The 16,587-nt window shown below is 46.9% G+C and overlaps 1 protein-coding gene across 1 annotated transcript in view; it reads right to left on the reverse strand.

The window, feature by feature from the left end:
• The window catches only part of PLA2G12A (phospholipase A2 group XIIA), a 55,228-nt gene that overhangs the window by 5,766 nt on the left and 32,875 nt on the right, over window positions 1-16,587 (reverse strand). The window lies entirely within an intron of this gene.

The raw sequence follows: 16,587 nt of genomic DNA on the forward strand, positions 1-16,587 counted from the left end.
TGATATGAACCGGTCTGAGACCCAAGGCACATTAAAGAAAATATATAATTTTTCAGTTTCAAAAACTTAGGCAACCAGCTGTATCACACCTTGTCATTTGGTTGGGTTGAAATTAAGCTGTAGAGGCCTGATCCCGAGGCCACAAAAAATTCTTTTGTTACTAAAGTCATACAGTGTGGGACGTGACTTAGTTTGTAGAATCTAATGTGTTATAGAGGCCTGATCCAGAGGACACAAAAATTTCTTCTGTTATTAACGTCATACAGTAAGGTACCTGACTTTCAAATTGTTTGTGGCATAACTTTTGTCATACAGGCCTCATCCACACTCTAACAATTCTTATTTCTGTGACTAACACGATACAGCACGCCGTATTTCAACTTAGAATTTACCGTCGCTGACATTCAGCTGTTTGCAGATGTGGTGCAGAGTTTAAAATCTAATTTTTTGTTGCAAATGCTCTGCTCCTACCACACTGAGCAACATGACTGGGAAAAAACGAGGCCGTGGTGGAAGGGCAGTTAGGCTTGGTGTTTAAGGTGTACGTGGGGTAGGTGGTAATATTTGTGAAAGCACTAGTGAAGCAACGTCACGTCCTATGCAAAGACAATTGACAACTTATGTCCCTGGACAGGCTACACCACTACCTTTCATTGGCAGACACACAGCGGTACGCCTTCTCGATGATGCCCAGAAAGAGCATGTACTCGAGTGGATGGAAAGCGCAGCTTTAAGTGGCCTCTCCTCCTCTTCCTCCACCTCAACATCACACCCAGGAAAGTCCACAGAGGTGGCACCCAAACTCCCCCTGCTTCCCCTCGCGTTCCAATTATCCAACCGTTAAACTGACTGTATGGAACCACAGATGGATGAGTCTGAAGAGCTGTTAACACATTCTATGCCATGTTCATTAGAAGTGTACTCAAAAGCTTCGCAGAGTCGAGAGGAGGAAATCTGCACGGATGCCCAAGATTTTTTTTTCAGCTTGGATCCGGGGCAGGACGAAGCACGGTCTGAACAGCATCCTGAGCCTCGTCATCAGCCGTTATCCCCTGGGGGGAGGTGATCCTGATGAGACTCATATCGGAGGCTCACGCGGACTGTACTGGGTGACTCCAAGGGCAAGGAATGTGGTAACACAGAGAATGATGATGAGGCGCTATAGTGCCTTGCGAAAGTATTCAGCCACCTGGAACTTTTCAACCTTTTCCCACATATCATGCTTCAAACAAAGATACCAAATGTAAGTTTTTGGTGAAGAATCAACAACAAGTGGAACACAATTGTGAAGTTGAATGAAATTTATTGGTTATTTTAAATTTTTGTGGAAATTCAAAAACTGAAAAGTGGGGCGTGTAATATTATTCGGCCCCTTTACTTTCAGTGCAGCAAACTCACTCCAGAAGTTCATTGTGGATCTCTGAATGATCCAATGTCCTAAATGACTAATGATGATAAATATAATCCACCTGTGTAATCAAGTCTCCGTATAAATGCACCTGGCTCTGTGATAGTCTCAGGGTTCTGTTTGAAGCACAGAGAGCACCATGAAGACCAAGGAACACAACAGGCATCTCCGTGATACTGTTGTGGAGAAGTTTAAAGCTGGATTTGGATACAATATGATTTCCAAAATTTTAAACATCCCAAGGAGCATTGTGCAAGCGATCATATTGAAATGAAAGGAGTATCATACCACTGCAAATCTACCAAGACCCGGCCGTCCCTCTAAACTTTCATCTCAAACAAGAAGACTGATCAGAGGTGCAGCCAAGAGGCCCATGATCACTCTGGATGAACTGCAGAGATCTACAGCTGAGGTGGGACAATCTGTCCATAGGACAACAATCAGTCGTACACAGCACAAATCTGGCCTTTATGGAAGAGAGGCAAGGAGGAGGACATTTCTCAAAGATATCCATAAAAAGTGTTTAAAAAGTTTGCAACAAGCCACCTGAGACACATCAAACATGTGGAAGAAGGTGCTCTAGTCAGATGAATCTAAAAATCGAACTTTTTGGCAACAATGCCAAACGATATGTTTGGCGTAAATCAACACAGCTCATCACCCTGAACACACAATCCCCACTGTCAAACATGGTGGTGGCAGCATCATGGTTTGGGCCTGCTTTTCTTTAGAAGGGACAGGGATTATGATTAAATTTGATGGGAAGATGGATGGAGCCAAATACCGGACCACTCTTGAAGAAAACCTGTTGGAGTCTGCAAGAGACCTGATTTGTCTTCCAACAAGACAACGATCCCAAACATAAAGCTAAATCTACAATGGAATGGTTCACAAATAAACGTATCCAGGTGTTAGAATGGCAATCTCCTTCAAACCTCACTGAGCTCGAGCTGTTTGCCAAGGAAGAATGGGCAAGAATTTCAGTCTCTCGATGTACAAAACAGATAGAGACATACCCCAAGCGCCTTGTAGCTGTAATTGCAGCAAAAGTTGACGCAACAAAGTATTAAGTTAAAGGGGCTGAATAATGTTGCATACCTCACTTTTCAGTTTTTGAATTTAAACAAAAATTTAAAATAACCAATAAATTTCGTTCAACTTCATAATTGTGTCCCACTTGTTGTTGATTCTTCACCAAAAATTTACATTTGGTATCTTTATATTTGAAGCATGATAAGTGGTAAAAGCTTGAAAAGGTCCAGGGGGCCGAATACTTTTGCAAGGCACTGTAGATCCCAGTTGGCGTGAACATTGAGGCACACATCTGAGTAGGTCGACTAGGTGGTTACGTTGCGCCGTATGTCGCGGACACGAGGGGAAGCAACCACGACAAGCAATGCATCCTCAGCCACAACTGTGCCAGTGACCAGCAGCATCCGTGGGTCTGCAGCGCCCAGGAGTGGCAAGGGTTGCCTACGCTGGGCTTTTTTGACATTGCAAAGGATCATCCAACTCACGTAATCTCCAAACTTTGCAAAAAAATTACTGAGTAGAGGTAAAAAGTGCAATAATTTGACTACCACATGTATGAACCTTCACATGCACAATCAACATGCTTTACAGTGGGAATCCCACTCCTCAAAAATGCAGACCTCAAGCACCATCAGCAGCCCCATCAATCTCATCTTCTGCTTCTTCAGCCTCCTCTGTCAACTACTGAGACACAGGTCTTCGACCGCAGAACCTCAGGTTCTTTACCCACTCCAGTTACGCTGACTGAGAGGCCGCCTTCAGCTGTAACAGAAGCGGACATGCCTGCTGTTTTTGTCCGATCTCAGAGAATGAGCACACCACAAGTTTCTCGATCAACCATAACATCTCCGCCTGCACCTCTCTCATGGTCCAGCAGTTTGTCCAGTTCACCGCACTCCGCTCTCTCTCAGCACTGCAGCCAGCCCACGGGTCCGCAGTTGTGGTCACTTAAAAGATTGTTTCCTCCTACGCATGACAAAGCTAAGAGGTTGAACTCCACCATCTCCAATCTGTTGGCCATGGATATGCTGCATATCCGCCTGGTAGATACAGACGGTTTCCAAAAGCTGATGGCCATTGCAGTCCCCCAGTACCAATTACCCAGTTGCCATTACTTTTCTAAGAAAGCTGTGCCTGCGCTACACCAGCATGTCGCAGATAACATCACCAGTTCCTTGACAAAACCTCTGTCTGCCAGGGTGCATTTCACCACACACACACTTGGATGAGTAAGCATGGCCAAGGGCGTTACATCTCGCTGAATGTGCACTGGGTGACTGGTGGCTGTGGGGACAGGCGCTGCTCCTCAAGTCTTGGAATCCCCAGTGCTTGCAGGACAAACCTCTACATTTAACACTTCCTCCACTGTTTCTGCCTCCTCCTCTATCTCTTCTAGGGCCTTCACCTGCACCCTCAACATCTGCCTTAACAAGACATGTGCTCAAACAGTGCAGAGCGAATCCCCACCACCTTCGGAATGCGCAGCCAGGGCTCACTGCAATCAGGCAGTATTAAAATTGATATGCCTAGGATATCGCAGTCACACAGCTGAAGAGTTGTGGACAGCTCTCCAGGCTGAGTTTCATCAATGGCTGTCTCCATTGAACCTGCATCCAGGGAAGGCTATGTCAGATAACGGTGCAAACCTGTTGGCGGCCCTATGGTGAGGCAAGCTCACACACGTGCCTTGCATGGCTCACGTCCTCAACCTGGTGGTACAGCGTTGTCTCCACCACTATCCTGGCCTGGGTGAGCTGCTCCAGAAAGCACGTAAGCTATGTGCTCATTTCCGCTGTTCGCACCCCTCTGGTCATCGACTTGCATTGATACAGAGGTCTTTGTCTATGCAAGTTAACAAGTTGATATGCGATGTGCCGACATGGTGGAATTCCACTCTGCACATGTTGCAGCAGCAATGAGCCCTCATGCAGTATGTCATGTTGTATAGCCTAGACCAACACAGTATGGACGCGTGTTTACAGAGTGGGCACAGATTAAGGACCTTTGCACAGTTATGAAATGGCTACTAAGATGGTTAGCTCTGAAGATGCTGTCATCAGCATCACTATTATGGTCGTCTATATGCTGGAGCAGACTTTGAATAGCCTGTAGGAGGAGATGGTGGTCCCAGAAGAAGAGGAGGAAGCAGAGGAGGATGCGGAAGGAATAACATTGTCTCCAAGTTCAAGACTGTCATCACACAGGCGAGTGCCAAGGGAGGGTGGATTACTGGGACCGAGGGGGCTGGTGATAACAGACAAACTGTTATCGAAGGTGCAAGATTGGAGGAATAAATGGAGGAAGAGTAGATGGGCGAGCAACTGTCAGATGAAGAGGATAACCCTCCCCTTTCTGTTGTTGGTGGGATGGGACGGAGGAAACTAGCCTCACTGTTACCCAGCCACCAACACAGCATGGGCTTGGACCTCATGGTAGAGCCCGACATATGAGTGCCTTCTTGCTGCACTATCTGCAACATGATCCCCATATAGTTGTGATTAGGAATAATGCTGACTACTGGGTTGCCACTTTATTAGATCCACGTTATAAAACCAAACTTTGCCAGAAGATTCCCGCTCTAGAAAGGAACCCGCAAATGCTGGAGTATCGCAACACATTTTTACACAACCTTAAGAGAGCTTTTCCCCAAGACAGCAGTGAAAGTCTTAGTTACTCACCGATTAACGGTATTTTTCGGAGTCCATGACAGCACCACCTGAGAGGGGATCCGCCCTTCAGGAACAGGAAACCTACAGATACAAAAGGGCGGCACCTCTCCCACGCATCAGTTGGATTACAGAGCACAAGAGGACCACAATGGTTAATAGCTAGAGTTGAGCGATACCGTCCGATACTTCAAAGTATCGGATCGGAATGGATCGGCCGATCTTTAAAAAAAGTATCGGTATCGCCGATTCCGATACCGGAAGTCCCATTCAAGTCTATGGGACTTCCGGTATCGGAATAAGAAAAACCCTGTTTTTGCCTTGTACAGCCTCTCTGGGGTCTGTACGGGCCTTTCGGGGGGCTGTGCCGGCCTGCCAGGGGGTCTGTGCAGGCTCCGGTGGTCTGTGCCGGCCTGCCGGGGGGCTGTGCCGGCCTGCCGGTGGTCTGTGCAGGCTCCGGTGGGCTGTGCCGGCCTGCTGGGGGGCTGTGCCGGCCTGCCGGGGGGCTGTGCCGGCCTGCCGGGGGGCTGTGCCGGCCTGCTGTGCCGGCCTGCCGGTGGTCTGTGCAGGCTCCGGGGGGCTGTACCGGCCTGCCGGGGGGCTGTGCCGGCCTGCCGGTGGTCTGTGCAGGCTTCGGGGGTCTGTGCAGGCATCGTCCGATGGGACTACAAGTTCCATCGGGCGATGCCTGCTACCATGACAGTGATTGACACATTAGCCAATGATGGGACAGTAGTAGTCCCATCATCCGGCTAATGTGTTGAATGTAAAAAAAATAAATAATAAAAAAAAAAAAATTACATGCTACATACATACAACATGCATACTACATACATGCTACATTCATACTACATAAATACTACATGCAACATACATACTACATACATACTGCATGCTACATACATACTACATGCTACATACATACCACATATATACTACATACATACTACATGCATGCTACATACATACCACATACATACTACATACATACTACATGCATGCTACATGCATGCTACATGCTACATACATACTACATGCATGCTACATGCATGCTACATGCTACATACATAACACATATATACTACATGCATGCTACATACATACTACATGCTACATACATACCACATACATACTACATGCATGCTACATGCTACATATATACTACATGCATGCTACATACATACTACATGCATGCTACATACATACTACATGCTACATACATACTACATATATACTACATGCATGCTACATGCTACATACATACTACATGCATCATACATACTACATATATACTACATGCATACTACATGCATACTACATGCTACATACATACTACATATATACTACATGCATGCTACATACATACTACATGCTACATACATACTACATATATGCTACATGCATACTACATATATACTACATACATACTACATATATACTACATACATACTACATATATACTACATGCATGCTACATACATACTACATGCTACATACATACTACATATATACTACATGCATGCTACATACTACATGCTACATACATACTACATATATACTACATGCATGCTACATACATACTACATACATACTACATGCTACATACATACCACATACATACTACATATATACTACATACTGCATGCTACATGCATGCTACATACATACTACATACATACTACATGCTACATACATACCACATATATACTACATACATACCACATATATACTACATACATACAATACATTCATACAATACATACATAGACATACAGTACATATAACATAGAGTAACATACTTACCAATACTTGTCACATTGTTCCCCGAAGCCATTGTCTTTTCCGGAATAAATATTAACATAACAAACCACAAAAATACTCACCCACGATCCGAAGCAGTCCACGAGAGTGTCCCACGACGATCTTGGGTAGAGAACTGCAGCATCAGCTGATGCTGCCGTTCTCTACGGGCTGCAGGAATCCAATGACGGAAGGTAGGTATCCTTCCGCACTGTATTCCTCCGCCACTTAAAAAAAAAAAAAGTCCCTAGTCTCACTTTATGCCATTGCTGTGTGGGAATTGCATGTAGTATGTATGTAGTATGTATGTAGCATGCATGTAGTATATATGTAGTATGTATGTAGCATGTAGTATGTAGCATGCATGTAGTATATATGTAGTATGTATGTAGCATGTAGTATGTATGTAGCATGCATGTAGTATATATGTAGTATGCATGTAGTATATATGTAGTATGTATGTAGCATGTAGCATGCATGTAGTATATATGTAGTATGTATGTAGCATGTAGTATGTATGTAGCATGCATGTAGTATATATGTAGTATGTATGTAGCATGTATGTAGTATGTATGTAGTATATATGTAGTATGTATGTAGCATGTAGTATGTATGTAGCATGTAGTATGTATGTAGCATGCATGTAGTATGTATGTAGTATGTATGTAGCATGTAGTATGTATGTAGTATGTATGTAGTATATATGTAGTATGTATGTAGCATGTAGTATGTATGTAGCATGCATGTAGCATGCATGTAGTATGTATGTAGTATTTTTTTTTTTTTTTTTTTACTACTGTCCCATCATTGGCTAATGTGTCAATCACTGTCATGGTAGCAGGCATCGCCAGATGGGACTTGTAGTCCCATCGGACGATGCTTGCACAGACCCCCGGACATCAGCACAGCCCCCCGGCAGGCCGGCACAGCCCCCCGGCAGGCCGGTACAGACCCCGGGCAGTCCACACAGCCCCCCGGCAGAGACCCCCGGAAGGCCCGAAATGACGGCGCATCATGATGCGCACACACCGCGCATCATGATGACGTCAGGCTGTCAATCAACTTTGAACTTCCGATTCCGATGCCGAATTCAGATATTGAAAAAATATCGGAAGTCGGTATCGGAATTCCGATACAGCAAGTATCGGCCGATACCCGATACTTGCGGTATCGGAATGCTCAACACTATTAATAGCATAATTTATATACAGTACTTTACACAACTATTCTTTACCGGTGTACATACAAGAGGAAGAAGTGAACACCCAAATTTAAACTAAAGGGAGGGAATATACGGGTGCTGTCATGGACTCCGAAAAATACCGTTAACCGGTGAGTAACTAAGACTTTATTCGGTCGTCCATGACAGCACCACCTGAGAGATTTACAGAGAGTAATAACTATTTTAGGGAGGGACTACAGCCTGCAGTACCCTTATACCAAAAGAGAGGTCTGTGGAAGCACCCAAGTCTAGCCTATAATGATTATAAAAGGTGCTCGGAGAGGACCAAGTAGCCACCTTACATATCTGGTCAATGGAGACTTCTGATCTCTCGGCCCACGAGGACGCCATGGCTCTGGTGGAATGCGCCCTCACTTTTGCAGGTGCCGGTCTGCCCTTTGAGGTGTATGCAATTGAAATAGCCTCTCTAATCCACCTAGCTAGTGTATTTTTTGACACTCTACAGCCTTTCCTGGGACCTTGATGGGAGATAAATAGGGCATTCTCCTTTTTCCAGGGGTCAGTAACCGCTAGATATTCTTTAAGGCATTCTCTAACGTCTAAGGTGTGTAATTTCTGTTCCTTCTCATTGGCTGGATTAGGGAGGAAGGATGGAAGGACTATTTCCTGTGTTCTATGAAAGCTAGAAACTACCTTCGGTAAGTACGCCGGGTCAGGTCTGAGTATTACCCTATCGTCCTTAAACTGTAAATAAGGAGGACGCCTAGATAATGCCTGGATGTCGCTTACTCTACGAGCTGAGGTTAGAGCTACCAGGAAGGCTACCTTGAGGGACAGGTTTTTTATAGAGGCTGATGAGATGGGTTCGAATGGAGCTTCTGTCATGGCTGTGAGGACTAGGTTCAGGTCCCATGGCATGAATCTATCCTTCACCACTGGCCTGGATCTACCTGCTGCCTTGATGAATCTACTGATCCAGTAATTACCCGCGATGTTGCAGCTAAAGAGGGCCCCCAAGGCTGAAACTTGTACTTTGAGGGTACTAGTGGAGAGCCCCATTTCTAGACCTTTCTGAAGAAATTCTAAGATTTGATTTATAGGAGCCGAACCCCCAGCGACTACTCTAGAGTTCTTTAGGAATCTCTTCCAAATTCTGACATAGATCTTGGTAGTAGTGATCTTTCTACTTTTAAGTAGAGTGTCAACCAGGTCTGGGGAGAAGCCTTTATCTTTCAGCAGTGTCCGTTCAAACTCCACGCCGTCAGATGTAGGCCAGCCACCTGAGGATGAAAGACTGGGCCCTGGGATAGGAGATCCGGGATCTCCGGCAGGACCCAAGGATCGGACACTGACATGGTCCTGAGGCATGAGAACCAAGCCCTCCTGGGCCAAAACGGAGCGATCACTATAACTTTCGCTCTGTCTCTCCTGATTTTCCTCACCACTAGAGGTAATAGCGATAGGGGAGGGAAGGCATAGGATAGCCCGAAATCCCACTTTATCAGCAAGGAGTCTACCGCCAGGGGGTCTTCTCTGGGATTTAGTGAGCAAAACTGTCTTACTTTCCTGTTTTCTTTGGTGGCGAAGAGATCTATCTCTGGCAGTCCCCACTTCTGTACAATCAGGTCGAAGATAGAGTTTTTTAGGGACCATTCTCCTTGCCTTAAGAGATTGCGGCTCAGGAAATCTGCCGTGGTGTTTTCTTTCCCCTTTATATGTAGAGCTGTTAATGATAGGAAATGCTGCTCTGCTAGCTGGAACAGCCGTTCTGCTACATTCATCAGGGATTTGGAACGGGTCCCGCCTTGGTGGTTGATATACGCTACGGTGACCAGATTGTCGGAGAACACTCGCACATGATGGCCCTGTAGATACACAAGCAGTTCTTTAGCCGCCAGCTCTACTGCTGTCAATTCTTTCAAGTTGGATGACATCTCTATCTGATGATGTTCCCATAGGCCCTGGACCAGAATTTCCCCCATATGAGCCCCCCAACCGGAAGGGCTAGCATCCGTGGTGATTATGCGGGATATGTCATATTCCCAGGGAACCCCTCTGGATAAATTATTCTCATCTAGCCACCATTCTAGGGACTCCCTTGTGTTTCGGGACAAGGTTAGCTGGCCCTCTAAGTAACCCCCAAGCATTTTTTGATGCCTTAAGACCTCGCCCTGTAGAGTTCTTGAATGAAACTGGGCCCACTGGACCGCCGGGATACAGGAGGAAAGTGAACCTAGAAGGGACATGGCTTTCCTGAGGGACATGGTCGGGTTATTGGAAGCGCTCAGGACCTGATAGTGTAGGCGAACCAGCTTCTCTGGGGGCAGACGGCATTCCTGTTTTACGGAATCTAGGATGAGGCCCAAGAATTGTTGGATTCTCATCGGCTGTAACCGAGATTTTTTAATGTTAAGCAGCCATCCTAACCGTTGTAGGGCAGACCTTGCCCTTTGTAGCTGTTGCAAACAATGGTTAGCCGTTTTCCCTACAATCAAGAAGTCATCTAAGTAGGGAACTACTAAAATGTCTGATTCACGTAGATGGGCCATAACTTCCGCTACTACTTTAGTAAACACACGGGGAGCGACTGCTACCCCAAAGGGGAGGGCCGCATACTGGAAATGTTGAACTGACCCATAATAATAATAATAATAATCTTTATTTTTATATAGCGCTAACATATTCCGCAGCGCTTTACAATTTGCACATATTATCATCACTGTCCCCGATGGGGCTCACAATCTAAATTCCCTATCAGTATGTCTTTAGAATTGCACTGCCACTCTGAGAAAACTCTGATGATCTGCATGAATGGGTATATGGTAGTAGGCATCTTTCAAATCTAACACCACCATGAAGCAGTTTTGAAACAGTAATTTTATTGTTGAATTAATTGTTTCCATCTTAAATGGACGCGTGACCAGGAATTCATTGAGGGATTTAAGATTTATTATGGTCCTAAAGGAACTGTCTGGCTTGCGGACCAGGAATAAAGGGGAGTAGAAACCTTTCCCCCTTTCTTCCTCTGGAACTTTAGTTAGGACCTTTTTATGGCAAAGATCCCGAACTTCAGCTTCCAGGGCAGACTGTTCTGATGAGGATGACCTAAGAGGAGTGACCTTAAAACGATCTTGGGGAACCCGGGAGAATTCTAGTCGTAGGCCCGCAGTTACCACCCCCAGTATCCAGTTGCTATTAGAGATTAATGCCCAGGCCGGGTAGAAGGCAGCTAGTCTCCCCCCTACCGGAGCAACTAGTCATTGGGGCGGCTTTTTAGTGTCCCGTGCTGGACCTTCCTGGCGCCCCCTTCCTCCGAACATGAATCCAGTACCTCTCCTTCTTTTGTCGTCCCATCTGCCCTGATCCCTGGACGGCCTCCTACGGAAATATCCTTTCCTGGTAAAGGGGCGTCTAAAAGAGGGGTTCGGCAGGCTGGGGAACTTCTTTTTATCGTCCCCGGCCTTTTCTAAAAGTTCATCCAGGACGGGCCCAAACAGGTATTCGCCCTCACAAGGAATGGAACAGAGTCGAGATCTGGCCTGGATGTCTCCTGGCCAGCATTTTAACCAGAGAGCCCTTCGAGCTGCGTTGGATAAACCTGCGGTCCTGGCCGCCATCCTCGCAGAATCTGCTGACGCATCAGCCAGAAAAGCAGCAGCACTTTGGATAACTGGTAAGGCTTTTCGAATGTATGCTCTCGAGGTTCCATCCTTCAATTGGGAATCCAGCTGATCCAGCCAGACCATCAAGGATCTGGCCGTACATGTGGCCGCTACCGCTGGTCTCAATGCACCCGCTGACATCTCCCATGTTCCTTTCAGAAAGGAATCCGTTTTTTTATCTAGCGGGTCTTTTAAGGAGGCCATGTCATCGAAAGGTATGGAGGACTTTTTGGAGGCTTTGGCCACTGCCGCGTCCAGCTTAGGGGCCTTGTCCCATTTGGTTACCACTGGGTCATCAAACGGGTACCTTCGTTTGAAGGCAGGTGGCAAAGAACCTCTTTTTTCAGGCTTTTTCCATTCTCTATTTATTAGGTTCTGGACTTTATCATTCAACGGGAAGGATCTGCGCTTTCTGGGATCTAGGCCTCCGAACATCACGTCCTGTGCTGAAAGCTCCGGTTTTGTGTCTGCTACCCCCATAGTGGACCTTACTGCTTTAACTAACTTATCCATCTGGTCTAAGGGAAAGCAGAAACGGCTCGAGTCTTCCTCTGAAGATGATGAAGTGGAGGCCGGGGAATGTGAGGAGATATCGATTCCAGGTGCGGCCGAGGACTCTGAACCAGAGAGGTTAACATCTCTTCCCTTAGAGGAGTCTTTTCTAGATAGGGCCTTCATTTCTGTCCTGATTATCTCCCTCAGGCTTGTGGTGAAGTCCGGTGTTTCTTCCGCCACCTGTATGGACGGGGAAGAGTGTAAGGGCCTGTCAATCTACCCCTAGGGTACCCCTATCCAACCCCTACCGTTTGTCGCACGCATGGCTGACAACTTTTTAGGGTGGCCGTCTGGCAAAGGGCAATTACAGAGGGCACATTCCCTGTGCTTCTGCTTCCCCGTAGCTTTCCTTGCCTGCGAAAGAACAAAAATAAAACACTGCATCAGGGTACATTCACGGAGATCTCTTACCCATGCAGATGAGGCAGGTACCGGGTCACGGAGGGAGGCAGGAGGGTCCTTTAGCCTGGAGGAACTTCTGTGGCTTTGTTCGCCCGTCCGTTTCCTCTTCTGCTGGCCACTCGCCTGTGAATTCACTGTGGCCTGTTTCTCTGGGCGCTCCTGCGCCTCGTCCTGCTGCTCTGTGGGGGCTTCTGTCGAATCCATTGCTGGGCCTTCAGAAGCACCCCAGCAGCGTCACCTCCTGCTTTTAATGCCTCCCACAGTGTCCGGGTCAGCAGGGCTCTGGCGCGGCACCTCCTCCCCCGGGTCCTCCCCCCCCGCATGCCCCGTCCACCCCCCCCCCCTCCCCGGGTACCGCGCGCCGCCCCAGACCGCCGAGCACCGGCGGCGCATCCCGGAAAGCCGGCCGGCACCCGACTTCCGGTTTCGGCGTTCCCGGCCCCGCCCCTTCCGCTGCGTCACTTCCGCCGCGCGATCAAGACCGCGGGAGCGCGCGGAAAGGAGCCGGCACGGCGCCCCCGGCTCCGGAATGCCTGCCGCCCCCACATGCGCCGACCTGCGCCCGCCGCACAGGCGCGACCGCCAGCCCCCGGAGAGAGAGAGAGAGGAGCAAGCGGAGACCGGGGGGATGCAACAGGAGGGGTTCCAGGGGTCATACGTACCTTGTGCCGGCCCTATGGAGACGGCTGTCCACCGGACCCTCTGCTCCGCCTGCTCCAACCACTGTCGTGGTGACCTACCCGGCCCCACCGTGGCGCATCCAGGGACCCGAGCTTGACCGAGGTAGGAGACCCCCCCGCTACCTGGGTCGGTCAGCCGGCCTGGGAATCCCTCGACGACTCCATGATGGACCATCTGTACGAAGTCCCGTCCTATAGGAACAGGAAACCAACTGATGCGTGGGAGAGGTGCCGCCCTTTTGTATCTGTAGGTTTCCTGTTCCTGAAGGGCGGATCCCCTCTCAGGTGGTGCTGTCATGGACGACCGAATAAACACACAGTTTGCATCACAGCTCTACACTTCCAACCTCCAGCATGTCAATTCGTCAACGCCAAAACATTAGCAGCAGAAGTGATGGAAGAAGCAACTTCTGTGAGTTCTTTGACACTTTTTGTAGATCAACTCGTGCACCAGCACAACAGAGTCCAAGTCTTAGGCTATTTTCACACTTGATTTTTTTGCTGTGTGTTTTTTTGTGCACACAAACGCATGAAAAAAACGCCTCATGCGTTTGTGTGCGTTTTTGCGGGTTTTGGTGTTTTTTTTTTAAAAAAAGCATGCTTTTTTTGCGCATACGTGCGCATTACAATGCGCACGTATGGGCACCCATAGACTATAATGGGTGTTTTGCTGTAAAAAAACGCATTGCGTGCGCATGCTTTTTTTGGGGCAAGTTGGGCGCACAAAAAATGCAACAGGATGCATTTTGTGCGCCCGAGCGCACACTACAAGAAACGCATGCGCATACAAACGCGTACAAACGCATGTGTATGCGCACCCATGTTAAAGTACGGGGAAAAAAACGCATGTTTTGCGTTAAAACACAGCGCAAAAAAATGCAAGTGTGAAACCAGCCTTACACGTGGTGAACGAAGGAGAGGATGGTGAATATAAATACCATCAGGGAGGGTTTGGACCCTTTCATATTTTGGTATTCCAAAATGGGTGAGTGGCCTGAGCTTGCCTCACATGCCTTGGAGGTTTTATCGTATCCGGCAGCCAGCATTCTCTCAGAACGTGTCTTCAGCAATGCTGGTGGTGTCCTGACGGATAAGCGCAGCCGGCTGTCCCCTGAAAGTGTAGACTGCCTAACTTTCATCAAGATGAACAAGTCATGGATCTCAATGAACTTTTGCACCACAATCGCAGACTGTACAGACTAGGTGATATCGCATTTTTTACTGTGATGCATTAATGTCACGTAACTGCAGTCTGTGATATCTTTAGTGTGGCTTCTGTGCCTGCTGCTGATAACACAAATTTGTGGAAAGGTGAACAGTCATGGTAGGTCTACATCTCCTTGGTTAGCTGTACTGGAAGACGTCTCGGTCCTAAATATACTATTTCTATTCTCGTGACAGTTATTCCACTTCGGTAGTGTCAGGCCCTCATTTTTTTAAATGTGAACACTCCTGGTTGGGTGTCCCATCTGCTGTATTGGGTGTAGTGGAAAACCTATTGCTCTCTATTATACTATTTCTACTGGAGTGAAATTGAAGCCAGTTCTGTGGTATAAGGCCCTCATTTGTTTAAATGTGAACACTCCTGATTGGGTGTCAATCTGCTGAATTGGGTTTAGTGTAAGCTCTGTCGGTGCCTAGTATACTATCTATACTGTGGTGAAATTGATGCCCCTTTTGTGGTGTCTGCCAGTAATTTTTGGAAATGTGAACACTCCTGGTTGGTTTCTATCTGCTGAATTGGGTTTAGTGGAAGACCTATTGGTCTCTATTATACTGTTTCTACTCTCGTGAAATTGATGCCACTTCTGTGGTGTAAGGTCCTTAATTGTTTAAATGTGAACACTCCTGGTTGGGTGTCCATGTGCTGGATTGGGTGTAGAGGAAGACCTGTTGGTGCCTATTATACTACTTCTACTGTTATCCTGTCATGGTGGGATGGCTTTTATCCTATGTTTCACTGGTGGGGCCCAGTCCTTTTATCTGTCCTTAGTCACACACTCACGTCAACATTGACACACGGTAAGGTTTTAAAATTAGACAGTGTAGGACTGTCCCGATCAGAGTTACCTTGTCGTGGTTGGATGGCTTTTATGCTATTTTTTGATTAAAAAAAAAAAAAAAAAGTATTACTAAAAACTCTTATTTCAACGCACTTTATTTTTTTTTTATTTACTTAGTTACAGCAGGGTATTTGCTCACTTTTTCTCTTGTAGGTTTTATATGTGGTGAAATTGATGCCTCTTTGGAGGTGTCTGCCAATAATTTTTGGAAATGTGAACACACTCCTGGTTGGGTCTCCTTAATGCATGTTGCCTGTAGCAGTAGGTCTCCGACACAATCAGGACTCCACGTCCTTGGACTCAACTACCCTTGTTACTACCCTTAAATTTTTCTGACAATGGTAGTCTACAAAACTGATATTTGTGCCTCCCGATTGTGGCTCAGCATGAAAGCAGGTAGAGGTGTTGCATGTGGTATCGGGACTCCCAGCAAAGTGCGCCTACACCGATCCCTCACCCACCTCGTCTTATGCTATGTGCACACGGGAGTTTTTTGGCTCTGCGGATTTTGTAGTAAAAACCACAGATAAATCTGCAGGACTAAAGTCCTGCGGTTTATCTACGGTTTTGCCCTGCGGTTTTAAACCTCATTATGGATGAGGTGTGAAACTGCAGCGTTTCTGCACCAAACAATTGACATGCTGCGGATTGTAAACCGCAGCAAAACCGCGCGGAAAAATCCGCAGCATGTGCACAGCGTTTTCCAGTTTACCATAGAAAACAATAGTACTGTACAACGCAGCTAAGTCTGCGGCGGACCCGCAGCTGCAGAAACGCTGCGAATCCGCAGCAGAATCTGCACCGTGTGCACATAGCCTTAGGGAATGTGTACACGTTGCAGATTTGCTGTGGATCCGCAGCGGATTTTCCGAGCGGAATCGCTGCAGATCCTCAATTGATTTACAGTGCAATGTAAATCAATGGTGAAAAAATGTTGCTGTGCACATGCTGCGGATAATTCCGCATGGAATCCGCAGCGGTTTATTTTATGCAGCATGCCAATTCTTTTTGCTGATCAGCAAGCGTTCTTACACCCATTCCATTATAGAAATCCACAGGGGTAAAAATGAATGCCATTCTGCAAAGAATCCGCACAAAAAGAGCAAAAGAAAAAAAAATAAGGCACAGATTTTGAC

Source organism: Dendrobates tinctorius, unplaced genomic scaffold (genome assembly GCF_039654945.1).
Source record: "Dendrobates tinctorius isolate UK_male_01 unplaced genomic scaffold, ASM3965494v1 ptg000030l, whole genome shotgun sequence".
Lineage (NCBI taxonomy): Eukaryota > Metazoa > Chordata > Amphibia > Anura > Dendrobatidae > Dendrobates > Dendrobates tinctorius.